Raw genomic sequence first — 15808 nt, forward strand, 5'->3', positions numbered from 1 at the left:
ATCCCCGCCCCGGCTTCACCCAGTTGTACATGTATTATACATATAAACCTTCCTCTTGAATCGCTCTATCTGTTAAAAAAAAACATTTCAAAATCTGTTGCGTAGTTTTAAAGATTTAAGCATACATACATTAAATTATTAGTATCTATAAGCCCTTTTTTAGCTTAGACATAGATAATAGGTTTTAGCTTAGAAAAAGAATAGGCACTTTATGTATTCAGCTGACTTATTATTGCTAAATTCTTAGAAAATTTCGTTACCTGAAACTATTAAATGATAGGGACTCTCCAGTGAACAAATCCTTGTTCAAATTTCTCATTATGAACTAAGTCTATTATTTAGCTTTGTTGAGAGTTGCTGAGGCAAGTTTTGCTTGGGAATCAAATATTCTATCGACTGATATCAGGTTATCGGACCTAAAGCTGTTAAATCATATTTACTGAGCAAAGCCTAACTCACAAAACGATTACTTGAACGACGAGCGTGCATGGCAATAATTGTTTAAGCACGGGATTCTCATTTAATGTTAGACATAGACACCTATATAAATATACATTGTAAATAAACTTGCCTTTAAAAAAAAGTAATTCAATTGAGTTTCTTTCCAGTTCTTCTCAATTGGATCTATATACCGAACTGGACGGTAGGGAAAAAAAATAAAATTATCATGTAAAAATTTTTGATTAATTCTAGTTTTTATGAATTTAATTAATTAAGTTTGTATGAAACTGTCAATTTTAAACCGATCGTGCTGAGAATTTGCATGCATAAAGCTACTATGACGTAGGCATCCCCTAAGAAAGGATTTTGATGAATTCCACCCTTAAGAGGATAATATAATGTGAGCGAAGCGAAGGGCAAAAGCTAGTGTAAACATAAGCTCTAAGCAATCAGTCATAATGAACTATTACATATGTAGGCATAATGTTCCACAAATCATTACCCGGCCTTGAATGACCAAGGTGTTTAATACACATGTCATTTCTCATAGACAACCCCCTTATTATTAACTTAAACTCTAATTTGTTATCCGTCATACTCGTGAACTGGTGCTGCTTGTGGGAACTGGTCTGATCGGCTTACGACTTTTGCTTTTACAATAGTATATGCTGGTGGTCACGCTATTCTCTCAAATTTGAATTTAAATGAATCTGTATTATTGTAAACATATACAAAATTTATTTGAAAAGAACACGAGCTGAGTTTCTTGTCAGTTCTTCTCATCTCGAAATAATTCACATTCAAATAGATTTCACATATCATAAGACTCTGTAATAGACCTACATGAATAAAGATATTTTGAATTTGAAAGTTATTAACTAGTATCAAATTACACCTACACGTTAATATTTTCATATTCAAAATGATTACATATATTAAATAGCGTAGATGTATTCAAAGATTGCATATTAAAAACTTAGCCAAGCATTACTAACAATGTTGTTATCATATACTATAATAGCTGTTCCCGCGACTTCGTCCGCGTGGAATTTAACTTTATTTTTCTAAAATAAAAGTAGCCTAAAGAACTAAAAATTATTTTGTTCGTCTTAATTTATTCGTTCCATTAGGTTCTGATAGGTTCAAATTAATACATTTACATCCTGCATCATCCCTTATTTTATCCCCATGGGGGCTGAATTTATCAAATCCTATTTAAGTGAACGTCTTCATTATAGTAGCTCCAATCTTTAATTTCAGTTCAATCAGTCGAAAAGCTAAGAAGATTTATACAAACTTTCATCCCCTATTTTATCCCCATGGGGGTAGAATTAATCAAAATCCTTTCATAGCAGATGCCTACGTCATAATATCTACCTGCATGCCAAATTTCAGCCCGATCCGTCCAGTGGTTTGGGCTGTGCGTTGATAGATCACTATGTCAGTCAGTCACCTTTAAGTTATATATATTTTGATTAATTCTACCCCCAAGGGGATAAAATAGGGGATGAAAGTTTCTATAAATCTTCTTAGCTTTTCCACTGATTGAACTGAAATTAAAGATTGGAGCTTTGTCAATTTTAAACCGATCATATCATAAAGCTACTATGACGTAGGCATCCCCTAAGAAAGAATTTTGATAAATTCTACCCCTAAGGGGATAAATTAACGGGCAAAAGCTAGTTCAACATAAAAGCAACATTATCCTCATAAAAATAATCATTCGGGTACAAAAGCAATTATAATTCTCAACTACTCGGTACAAATTTAAACATTGTACCAACAAGATGAATAATTAATTTCATCAAACACCAATTAATGGAGCGAAATAGAAGAAAGTCTCGTCGTTAAATATATATTGTTATTAGAAAATATATTCTTCGCAAACTCGCAGAAGTTTCACATGAAGAACTATTGAAATTTAAGTAAATATCCTTTGAAGTTCATTTGACTTTGAGATAAACGATACTTATATATATAAATAGGTCTACAAAGTACACTTTAGGGACTAGTCCAATTAGTTTAGGACACTGTAGATTGCTCCTTCAGCCCTAATATTATACAAAGCAGTATATTTCGTTCTACAAAATAACAAACTTATACAAGTAAATAATAAAATTATACAAATATAATTATTTCGTTTCAAACAATACGAACACGCGGCGCCATCTATTCACAAATTAAGAAAAACTTGTAATATGGATACCTAGCAGTGCTCATGAGATAAAAACGACTTGTTGCACTGTTCAGACATAGAACCTGCGACCATCAGAAGGTATGGTATTGAAACCACTAAACCACTGGTCTAGCAAGGTAAGGTACCTTTTACTACTGACCGAATTGGGTATAATAAATTAAATTGTAGTAAATTAAAAAATAATATCTCACGATATCTTTGGATGTCAACTGTTGATTCATGGTGAATGGAAATTAAATATTGGTGTTAAAAAACTTTTTAATTATATATTTTACTAGCTGTTCCCACGACTTCGTCCGCGTGAAATTTAAAATTTTCTAAAATAAAAGTAGCCTCAGTAACTCCTTATTACATCAGCTATGTGCATAAAAAGTCCCGTCAACATCGGTCCAGCCATTTCAGAGATTAGCCGGAACAAACAGACAGACAGACAAAAATTGTAAAAAATGTCATTTTGGTGTATGTACCGTATTTATATTCATATGCATGTAGTAAAAAACGGTTCATTTCAATATTACAAACAAACACTCCAATTATATTTATATGTATAGATAATATTCAAATATATAACGCTGTGTTCTCTATATTACGATTGTCATTTGTTTTTCTGTTCTGCAATATTTTGTTACACCGCAAATTATATCGACATTTTAATAAATATATATAATTAGGATTTAATGAACAGATTTGGTGTTTTATAATTATTTACAACGAATACATCCACGCACCTCGTTGAGATTTATACAGAATTCAAATTCAAGTTCAAACTTAATAATCATTTATTCATATAGGACATTTTAGCCGCTTATGAACGTAATTTTTTTATATTATATTTTTGTTCCCTACCGTCCAGTTCAGTATATATACCGTCCAGATCCAATTGAGAAGAACTGGCAAGAAACTCAACATGCCAAAGTTTTTTTTAGATAAATTGTTAATTTATTGCCTTCAACATAATTTTCGTTAGTTAAACGTCAACACATTTTTAAATTCAAATTGTGTCACATTCAGCGTTACTAGTATGTTTTAGCTTTTAAGTTGTATAGTATATAAGATAGATAGCATCTAAGAATACTGTAATGCTGAATAAATGTCTTTATTATTATTATTGTTATTATTATTATATTGTTTATTTTCTCGTTATTATATATTTGATTCTAACACGGCAGGGATTTGGTCTATCTTGTCTTAGATAACAATATTCAAAAATTCAAATTGAAAATTCAATCATTTATTCATGTAGGACATTTTAGCCGTAAGAACGTCAAATTTTTACATTATAACTTTATTTTTTCCCTACCGTCCAGGTCGGTATATAGATCCAATTGAGAAGAACTGGCAAGAAACTCAATTGAATTACTTTTTTTTTTAAAGCCAGTTTATTTACAATGTATTTTTATATAGATGTCTATGTCTAACATTAAATGAAAATTCAGTGCATGAACAACTATTGCCATGCACACTCGTCATTCAAGTAATCGTTTAGTGAGTTATAGGCCTTGCTCAGTAAATATGATTTAACAATGTTTTGAAATTATTTAAGGGTAATTCCAACATATCCTTTGGTATCTTATTGTAAATTTTTATACCTATAACTATACTATAACTCAATAATCTTCAAATATTATGATTTAAAGTTGAAAATTAGCCATCAATTCGGGAGTGGCTCAACGCGTACTTCACGGAAACTTTTCTTTGAAATGTTTTGAACCTCCGTCTTTGGTTACAAGGTTAAACTTTGGGGAGCAAGCAATATTCAAGACAGGGACTATCAATGGATAAATTGACGTTGCTCGGATTCCAAAATTGGACGGCAATAGATGAGGTGCGGTCTGAATTGGATCTTACAAGTGGTCGACTTTGAGCACAAACATTCAAACAATAATACTTGTATTACGAATGGTATTTTATAATAAAACTGTTGTTTTTTTCTTATTTTGCATGACTATTGAGAAAAGGTATATTACAGCGTAATTAACACAGCGCCATCTAGTACCACGGTGAACACAGCTTGTGCTATGGGTACAGGACAACTGATATACTTAGATATTTCTTTAAATACATACATAATATACATAGACCAGACTCGGGCCGATATAATCAATCATACTCATGAATACATGCGATTGTTGGTTCCGTAGAGGAATCGAACCGGCGACCATCGGCAGTAAAGCGGTATGCTAAATTGCTAGACCACCGATCGATGCGTAGCGATTTCTATGTTGATTGTCGCATGCCTCGTCCTTCTTAATATGTATTGCTTAGAAGAACTTTATTCAAAAGACCAACACGCAAATTTCTTCTTCATTCTTCTTGTAATGAGTCTACGTTCCGAATGAGTGGCAGAATAAAAAAATGACTATTCAAAAGTGCTATTATTAAGTTTATTTCAATGGAGATTCTTTCTATTTCTATTAATAGAACACGCAATAGAAAAAAATGCTATTTAAATCCTTTATTACATGATAATTTGTATTTGGTAAAATACAAACATTTTTTTACTCAAAATTGCTAATATTAAATTTATTTCAATAGAGATTCTTTCTATTTCTATTAATAGAATACACAATAAAAAAAATGCTATTTAAATATTTTATTAAGTGTTAATTTTAATTAACATTAAGCTTATGTTAATTTATATGAAGTATATTTGAATTATGTATTGTTATTGTATATCATATTACTTTCACTTGTTTGAAGCGAATGTTTCAATCTATTATTTTAGGACGATCATGGGAAGGTGGATCTGAAAGGGAATTGTATTTTGGTTGCCATGTTTTCATTATAGATTAATTATAATCCTCGTATATCGTATACGATACTTTTTCTTTTATTTATAAACATAGCATTAGTATAATACTATTATTTAATAATATTTAACTAGTTATTACTTACGTGGATTTGATTTATTTTAACTAATTATGCCTAAGTTACTATTACTGAAAAGCTTAAAGAATGTAGACTTAGGTGGTATGGACATATTCTGCGCAAACCTGAAAACCAGTGAGAAAGTGCCTTTCCATGGCTACAACAAAAAGAGGACGAGGCAGGCCACCAACTACCTGGTTGACAAATGTCCATGGGGACATGAAGGAGTTGGGCCTGTCAATTGACGATGTTTACCAGCGAAATGTATGGCGCCCCAGGATTAGAAAAGCCGACCCCGAGTAACGGGAAGAGGCGAGGATGAAGAAGAATTATGCCTAAGTTACTCGATATGAAATTAGCTATCTGCGAGTGAAAGTCCCGTCAAAATCGGGCAGACCGTATCAGAGATTGTGAAGAACTAACAGACATACATTTTTTATTATGATCAATTATGACTAGTATCCGTTTGTATTTTACAAACGGATACTAGTACTTTATTTCTTTATATAGTTACGTTATACTGTGTGTAATATTTAGTCATACTTTTCAATGTTGTCGATACGTTTTTAAGTACAATAAAAATATTGAAAAACAATATAAATATACATAAATACGAATATAAGTGATAATATTTCGATTATTAATAGTAGATAATAGCCTGTACAAACTAGTTCACCCTTATTTTCCATAAAATTATATATATAACCCATTTAACTATAGCAATAATGTGTACTAAATGCGAAAGCTTAAAAATAACAATGTTTACAAAAAAAAAAAGTCATTCAATTGAGTTTCTTGCCAGTTCCTCTCAATTGGATCTATATACTGAACTGGATGGTATGAAAAAAAATATATTATAATATATTTTGACGTTCATAAGCGGCTAAAATGTCCTACATGTATAAATGATTTTTGAAATTAAATCTGAATTTAGATTTTCGAAATATGGACCCCACATTTATAAGAACGTGAGGTAGTATAATAATAATAATCTCAGGACAATTAACACAGCAGCATCTAGACCCAAGTTAAGCTAGCTAGAGCTTGTGTTATGAGTACTACATAACTGATTTAACTACGTAGATATTTTTTATTTCCTAAATATACATATTATATATAGAAAACACCCAGATCGAAACAAACAATCATATCATACTCATGAACACATATGTTTGTGCCATGCGAGGAATCGAACCCGCGACCACCGAAAGAAAGGCTGTGTACTAAACCGCTAGACCACCGAGGCCGTCAAGTATACCGAAAGTGGTCAAATTTCGTACAATTCGTGTTGTTACCTTCGTTGTAGGTTTGATTCTTAAAATCGATTTCCTCCAAAAATAAGATATATTTCAAGGCCCTTTGTCATCAATTCGGGGTTTTTATTAAGTAAGCCTCTATTAGGATTCTCTCAGCGTAGGATCAATATATGTAAGCCTGGTAATTTGACTCCAAATCTCATTACAGGCCTATATATATATATATATATATATATATATATATATATATATCATAATATGCCTTCCCACATACTCTTTTGTCTCTTTGTCATCAAATTCTTTAGACGTTTACTGCTTATCATTTATTAACATTATATTTTATTGAAGTCAAAGGAGATACTAAATTTAATTATATATTTATTATAACGCAATGCGTATGAAATCGAGGTTCTAGAAAATTCTAAAAAATTCAAAATATCTTTATTCAAGTGGTATGTCAAATCTACCGTCAGTTCGGAATGATTTCGAGATGAGAAGAACTGACAAGAAACTCATCTCGTATTCTTTTCAAATTAATATTATACATGTTTACAATAATACAGATTCATTTTTAAATTCAAACTTGGGAGTGACCACCAGCATATGTTATTGCAAAAGCAAACAGTCTAATCAGTGTTCGCAACCCAAACAGACCAGTCCCACAAGCAGCACCCGTTCACGAGTATGACGGATGAGCCAGCCATCATTGCATTCAACCATATTTGAGGGAGCACATCGACTCGGTCCACCACTCCGCTATAAGTTTGAACTTTATAGCGAGCATGACTGTTTCAAGTTATTCCACTAAGTCATTTATATTATTTACAGTATAGGCTGTAACAATCACTGTTTTCTCCCATTACCCGTAAAAAAATACTGATCTCTATGAACTTTTATAAAAACATGTTAATAGTGCGTAATAAAAACTAATTTGGGTATAAATTAATAATTAATTAAAAAATCGTTATGACGCCTCATTCTACATGTACCAGCGCCATCTAGCGGCACTGATAAAAAACAATTTTGTTATTTTATTTTTTTTATTTTACATTTATTTAGGGACTTTTATCATAATATGATAATGCCAGTCCAAATTTGATTCCAAATTTCGATTCCAACAATTTTGATTCAATATCTTTGAAAAATGTCGCCAGACGTAAGTTTTACGTTAGCTTTTTATTTATCGAGTGGAAAAACACTTTTTTTTTTTAAAAATCGTGAATTTAGGAGTCTAAGATACTCTCGATATGTAAAATATGATGTCCAGAGACCAGCTGAAATATTTGCAGGCACCATCTGAGAGCTGATCCATTCGACAATTGGACCAGCCTCATCACTTGAAAGGATTCTTAGATAGATAGATTACATTTTTTATTTGTACATGATTCTTCAAACTATAAAAGATTTCTAAAACTTGAAAGTTCACTTCTTAGTTGTATCTAATATCTACATATATATAAATGAATTGCTGTTCGTTAAATGTTGTTTTGCTAAAACTCGAGGACGGCTGAACCGATTTGACTAATTTTAGTCTTGAAATATTCGTGGAAGTCCAGGAAAGGTTTAAACGGTGATAAAATATGAAGAAATTGCATGTAAAATAATAAAAACAACAATTATATTTTCCGATACAAACAGGGTGCGTTCAGAAATTTATTGCGTAACTAAACTTGGACATATTTAATATTGAGGTGAAACGGAGTTCTATTCGTCAGCTAGTATTTTATTTCTATAAAAGAAACAGCAGATTCAGAATGTTTAAAACAAACAGATTGCCAATAAGCAGTAATGAATAGAAGAAATTTAAAGCACGACAGACGTGAGACTGATAACAATGTTATCAGCGCTGTAAAGTTCAAAACAACGTAACTGGATATTAATATCTCCCACTGAGTCTCGCTCGGAGTAATTGAAAATGAGTTACGAAACTTTGTAATCACATACATATGTACATCCAATTGTAGTTTGGGGCGTTTCACAATTTATTGAACACTTGGAACTAGTTGGCAACTAAATTCGATTGTTTTGTGCGCAAGGCAGATATTTGAGGCTGTTGTACTTATATATGTTCACGGATATCTCTCACCTGATATATATTTTTGATAGTTTATACTAGTATATTTGTGTAGTTAAAAAAGCAGGCCTCTGAGAGGTAACTGATGCACTGGGTCGGGAGGTGACACTAAACTTGAAAAAATCCGAAATTAATATATCAGAGGGTCGCTTAAAGCAACAATATTAATATCTTAGGACAATCTTAGAACACATAGCCACATCTTCTCCCAAATTCAGAAGATCTTATGTTATAGGCACTAGACAACTGATATAAATAAATAGATACATATTTTGTAAAATACATAGAAAAAACCCAGATCGATACAAACAATCATACTCGTGAAGACGTGAAGAGGAATCGAACCCGCGACCATCGGAAGTAAAACGGTGTGCAAAACCGCTAGACCACCGAGGCCGTCAATGTAATGTAATAAGAAATGTAAATAAAGAGTTTGTATGTCCTTTTGAACCGGTTTTCGAACTATCAGTTAAATTAAAATTACTCTTATATTTTAATTGCTCAGTTCTTATGGAAGGTTATTAGTTTATTAAATTTCAAGCAGCAACCTTTAGAAGCCGAGTAGAAATAAAGAAAGGAAAATGAATACTAAACGAATAAGAATGAAGAGGTAAGACAGGAGAGACGAGGGTGTCAGTTATTTTATTTTAAATTAAATAGGGGAACGAACGAACGAAACCGCGGGACGCCGCTTAATGTATTTTCTTATATTTTCTTATATTTTCTTATCTTTATATATAAAAAAATGCGTTAACACGTTCGTCCGCGATGGACTCCTAAACTACTGAACTGATTGCAAATCAGATTTGCATATTGTGTGCAATTTGATCCAACTTGAAAGATAGGATAGCTTACATCTTAATTTATAGTCGCAATATTATTTCATTGCAAATTATCTATACATATAAATAAAATTGGAGTGTCTGTTTGTAATATTGAATTATTTCAATATTACAAACAGACACTCCAATTTTCTCAACAGACACTCCGTTTTCCGTTTACTGCATGCATATGAATATAAATACGGTATATACCCCAAAAATACACTTTATAAAATTTTTGTCTGTCTGACGTTCTGTTTGTTCCGGCTAATCTCTGAAATGACTGAAGCAATTTTAACGGGACTTTTTTTGGCAGGTAGTTAATGTAATAAGTAGTAACTTTGGCTACTTTCATTTTAGAAATATTATTTTAATTTAGAAAAATAAAGTACTTATAACACCACGCGGACGAAGTCACGGGTACAGCTAGTTTTTATATATAAAGAAACTGTTATCCACACCAACGCCCGGCCGGGTCTGCTCATTACATAGTATAAAACAAAGTCGCTGTCGCTGTCTGTCCGTCCCTATGTATGCTTAAATCTTTAAAACTACGCAAAGAATTTTAAAGCGGTTTTTTTTATATATTGTTACTGTCAACGGCAACCGTTCGCCATCTTGCCCCGCTAAAGCAGATTTCTGTGACTACAACGCCATCTGGTTTGAATGAGATAACCACCGCAATATATTTTTATTTAATTAATATTATTTATGGTTATATACTTGAAGTAAATATATAAATAGTAAAGATTAAATCTAATTATAATTATGACATAAAATGTATGGTCTACAAGTTTGATATAATCATGTTTATTATTGAGTACAAGATATAAGTTCTGATTTGACCATAACAGTCCCACCTACCTACTGACTTTAAAATGAACCACCATGTTGTGCACAGATCCTTCCGATCGATCCCCCGTCCAATTCAACGGGGATCGATGTTACGACGGCCTGAGCCGAGGTTCGAACCCCTAGTGGTGCCCTCAGACTAAAGTCGTATCCGTCAGGCGGGAGTTGGCCTTCAGCCGCTCCATAAGTCCTTCCGCGGGTTTGGAGTGCCATCTGCACTCGCCTCCTATCGTCCGGTGAAGCTGTAAAGGCCAGCTGTGGCCAACAGCATTAGAGTAGTCCGAAAAAAAAAAATTATGCAGAACCAGTTCGGTTTAGACGCTCGAAATGAAAAATACATACAAATGAAATAAGAAATAATCTCTCGTTGCTGCTGCCGCCCCGTAACAAGATAGAGTGATTCAAGAGGAAGGTTTATATGTATAATACATGTACCGGACGAAGCCGGGGCGAGTAGCTATATCTTATATATAAAATTCTCGTGTCACAGTTTTCGTTCCCATACTCCTCCGAAACGGCTCGACCGATTCTCATGAAATTTTGTGAGCGTATTGAGTAGGTCTGAGAATCAGCCAACATCTATTTTTCATCCCCCTAAATGTTAGGGGTAGTCCACCCCTAATTTTTTTATTTTATTTTAAAGCAAAACAACGTTTGCCGGGACAGCTAGTATCCTATAAATATAGAATGAATACTTCCAATAGCCCAGTATTTCAGGATACGGTTTCATTTCATGATGTAGTTTATCTGAAAATAACGCTAGTCAAAATACTTGATCGTTAAAATCCGCTCAATCTGCATTGCGATTGCCGTAGTGGAGTTAAAAATGACTAATTATTGGTTATATTTATAATACTTTATTTGAGTCGAGTTTATTTCTACTTCTCATAATTATAAATGAAGTTACAGTATAATATGAAATAGTTATTTTGGACTGCCATACAAAATTAGTTGTAATATTAAGTTTAATTAAAGTTTATTTTCAGGTATCACTTTATAGATATTACTTATCAAATTTCTGGATTATACTCATATATATAGGTAATATATTAAACAGTGTACATTTTCCGCATCATTATCATTATATAGTAAAAAACAAAGTTGCAGTCGCTGTCTGTCCCTATATGCATATAGCGACAGCGACAGGGACTTAAATCTCGATCTCGATCGACTTAAATCTTTAAAACTACGCAACGGATTTTGAAGCGGCTTTTTTTAAAAGATAGAGTGATTCAAGAGGAAGGTTTATATATATAACTAGCTGTTCCCGCGACTTCGTCCGCGTGGAATTTAACTTCATTTTTTCTAAAATAAAAGAATTTTTCCAAAATAAAATTAGCCTAAGTTCCTCCTTATTTCATTACCTACCTGCCAATAAAAGTCCCGTCAAAATCGGTCCATCCATTTCAAAGATTAGCCGGGACAAACAAACAGACAGACAAAAATTGTAAAAATTGTTATTTTAGTGTATGTACCATATTTATATTCGTATGCATGTAGTAATAAACGGTTATTTCAATATTATAAACCAATACTCCAATTTTATTTATATGTATAGATACATGTACACCCTTGCGAAGCCGGGGCGAGTAGCTAGTCAAGTATAATAGTGAAAACTTTTCAGTATAAATCATACCACGGATATGTGTTCCGGCTAATGTAGAAACGTATTTAGCTGATGTAATTTTATTTTTATTTCCACTCCTAAGTTTTCCATTACGGAGTTTTATAAAACTGGTATTTGTTCATTAAGGAGTTTGTTGGTTTGTTCTGCATTCGTCTCTTAACTTCTCAACCGATCTGTATGAAATTAGGCATACAGGTGAAGGGTGTGAGATGAAAAAGATCGCACAAAATTTATCAAGTGATAAGTTTAAATCCAATGACTGAGATGAAGGGTTGGAGATGAAAAAGAACGGACCAAATTTATCAGATGATAAGTATAAATCCAAAGACTGAGATACACGCAATCACGATGTCAGTATGTTCATATTTTAAGTATAAAGAGATTCACTGTATGAATTTCAGAGTTCAGGTCAATTTATTCTCAATTCAAATTCGAATTCAAAATATCTTTATTCATGTAGGTCTATTACAGACTCTTATGATATGTCAAATCTACCGTCATTTCGGACTGATTTCGAGATGAGAAGAACTGACAAGAAACTCAGCTCGTATTCTTTTCAAATGAATATTATACATGTTTTTTTTTGTAACATATTATTTATTTATTTATTTTTATTTATTTATTCTTTAATGCACAAAAAAAACTTGTACAAAGGCGAGTTTAATGCCATATGGCATTCTCCACCAGCTAATATTTAGGTATACAGAAAGCGTTGTGGGGCAGTTATGTCAAAAAACAAACACAAAGTTACTAATAAATATTATATAATATATATGAAATGCAAATAAATATATACAAATAATAATATATATAGTATACCTGATATTATATAATGTCATACATTAATGTTAAATATATATAAATATAATACTAGTACAATGCAATACAGTTATAACTCATTTTGGTGATTCAGAAGAAAATTAAATAATTTCTTTTTAAAAATGGGCTCACTCGATGCTTTACGCAGGTTTACAGGTATATTATTGTATTTGTTAGTTATATATTTTGTTGCATTTTATTTACCACTGCTGCTACTTGTAGGGACTGGTCTACTCTAATCACTATGACTAATTTACTAACTTACTCTAATGTAATTCCTCAACCAGTTGGTTATATATTCAATATTTTTTCTATTTGAGTATTTAATTGAATTAGTGCTAATTGGTAGTTTATATTCACACACTTCAATTTAGAATTATTTAAAAAGCAACATGCAAGTTTCTTGCTCGTTCTTCTAGTGATGAGATTTCCGAATGAGCGGTAGATTAAAAAAAATATGATGACTATTCAAAAGTGCTTCAATGTCGTCAGACGTAAGTTTTAGGTTAGCTTTTTAGTGGAAAAACTTCACAAGATATCGTAGTTTCTAAAAAAAATTGTGAATTAAGGAGTCTAAGATTCTCTCGATTTGAAAAATTATTAAAAAAAAAAAATGTGATGACTATTCAAAAGTGCTTCAATGTAAGTTTATTTGAATAAATAATTTTCTATTCTATTCTATTTATTATATTTGCACCGCCAACAATTATTCTCTGCACCACTGATGGTTGCCTGGTAGAAAATACCGCATGGTGTTAAGTCCGCCAAATGTATTGTACGTTTATATTGTGTGCACTGAAGTTAAATAAATAAATAATTAATAAATTACTATTAAAATTTATATGATATGATGTACAAAATATCATGGTACAAATATAGTATAATCTATTCATAATTAATAAATTAAAATAGACGTGAAAACAAAGCCATTTCTTTCTAGTCTATTAAGAATACTTCCGTAGGACCATAATTAGTAATTAATCATTTATTTAAACTGCCGCATTTTGTTTCATTAACATTCAAGGACTTAGGTACTCAATCTAGCTTAGACGAAATGTATGGCTTCATGAAGTAATAAGGTAGCAGGATCATACTGTTATAATTTTAACTTTCAGAGTTGGGAAAACATCTGGCTATATAAATTGCTTATTATAATTTTACTAGTTATACAGAAAACTAGGATTCAATACGTTTCTAATATAATTTGGATTCTACCCTTTGCTGCATACTACCTAGCGAACCATTGGTCCAAGATTTAAGAATTTGTGTAGGGTATTACATCATTTCGGTTGACTTTGATACATTTTCATTTTTATAATATTGTAAACTGATAAGGACAAATTTTAGTACTTATAAGATTAATATAATCCTGAATCACATTTAATTTAAATCCCATAGGATAATTTTAATTATCCTTGAAGTTATAGGTGCTATATGTAGCTTATAGCGTCGAAAAATTCCGTGTGCTCAGCTTAATAGTCATTTTTTGCTTACTGGCGCCCAACATGGGACGACAAGACAACGTGCCAACGACTGTCTCTGCATTCTCTTTCGACACTTAATAATCCAATTTACATTTTAAAACGTTATCATATAAATCAATCGAAAAATACACCTTAAACACTCACCTCAAAGTATAAAGTCCATTATCCGTGTAGAACGTATTTGTTCATAACACATTCAAAACGTTGATGTAGCGTTTTTAGGTAGCTCTATTTCCTTCACGAAACAACGTTATACTGCTCGGTTAACCAACTAAAACGGTGTTATTTACGCCTTCACGGAAGCTAAATCGCGGCGAACCCAAACTACTTTCTAGCGAACATGTACTTGATTTATGCACGTGTTATACGTAGTTGACACGTGTCATACACACATAGTGATCCACTGCACAGACACTTCACAGTAAGCGGCAATACGTGAACACCGTTCTCTCGGCACGATATTGTGTAGGACAGAGAGACGCGGCGACGCGGCCGATCGGCGCGGAATCGCGGGCACTACTGGGCTGGTACCGCGCAAGCCGCAAAGGAGCTGGGTCAAAGACTATAACCGTTTTTGAGTAGGTAAAATTGTCAACATTCGTGTATACTGTAATCTGAATGGGATATCATACCTTCACGACTGTAATCCCAAATGGGAGCAGAGTTGTCAATTAACAGTGCTGTGGTGGGTGTACATTTGAAATTATATGCACATATTCACCGAGAATAATTTGGTATTAGGGAACGAATTAGGGAAATCTACGCCGTCTTTCAAATTAATTTGCTTTATTTTATATCTGTCGTGAAATATAAATAATTCTTTATTCAGATTAACTCAATACAAGCACTTTTGAATAGTCATATTTTTGATTCTACCATTCATTCGGAACGCAGATTCACCATAAGAATAATGAGCAAGAAACTTGTGTGTTGCTCCTTGAATAGATTTTTTTTATATAAATAACTAGCTACTCGCCCCGGCTTCGTCCGGGTGTATATTATACATTTTAAACCTTCCTCTAGAATCACTCTATCTATTAAAATCCTAGCATAGTTGAAAAGATTTAAGCATACATAGGGACGGATAGACAGCGACTGCGAATTTGTTTTATACTATGTATGATTACACCGTAACAAGTAAGAGGCATGCGAATTCATGCGATAATCAACATAGAAACCGCTACGCACTCATTCTTAGTACAATCAGATAATATTGTCATCGGGGTGGAAAGGCTTGTTAGTAATGTGGACTCTCAACCCCTAGCAATGTACCATGTCAGGTTAACCTCCACGCGGTTCCCCCTGGAAACCATCGTGATAAATTCCAGATGAATTTATCACGATGAGCTAACTGACCTGACCTCATGCT

The 15808-nt window shown here is 32.6% G+C and overlaps 1 protein-coding gene across 1 annotated transcript in view; it reads right to left on the minus strand.

Moving 5' to 3' along the window:
* The window catches only part of LOC131851627 (nephrin-like), a gene marked incomplete at its 3' end in the record, with an annotated part of 550959 nt that extends 536034 nt beyond the window's left edge, over positions 1-14925 (minus strand). The window contains exon 1 of the mRNA XM_059202146.1: positions 14584-14925. The remainder of the gene's footprint in view (positions 1-14583) is intronic.
* Between the last annotated feature and the right edge of the window lie 883 nt (positions 14926-15808).

Source organism: Achroia grisella, unplaced genomic scaffold, assembly GCF_030625045.1.
Source record: "Achroia grisella isolate CSIRO2021 unplaced genomic scaffold, CSIRO_AGI_Agris_v1 utg794, whole genome shotgun sequence".
Lineage (NCBI taxonomy): Eukaryota > Metazoa > Arthropoda > Insecta > Lepidoptera > Pyralidae > Achroia > Achroia grisella.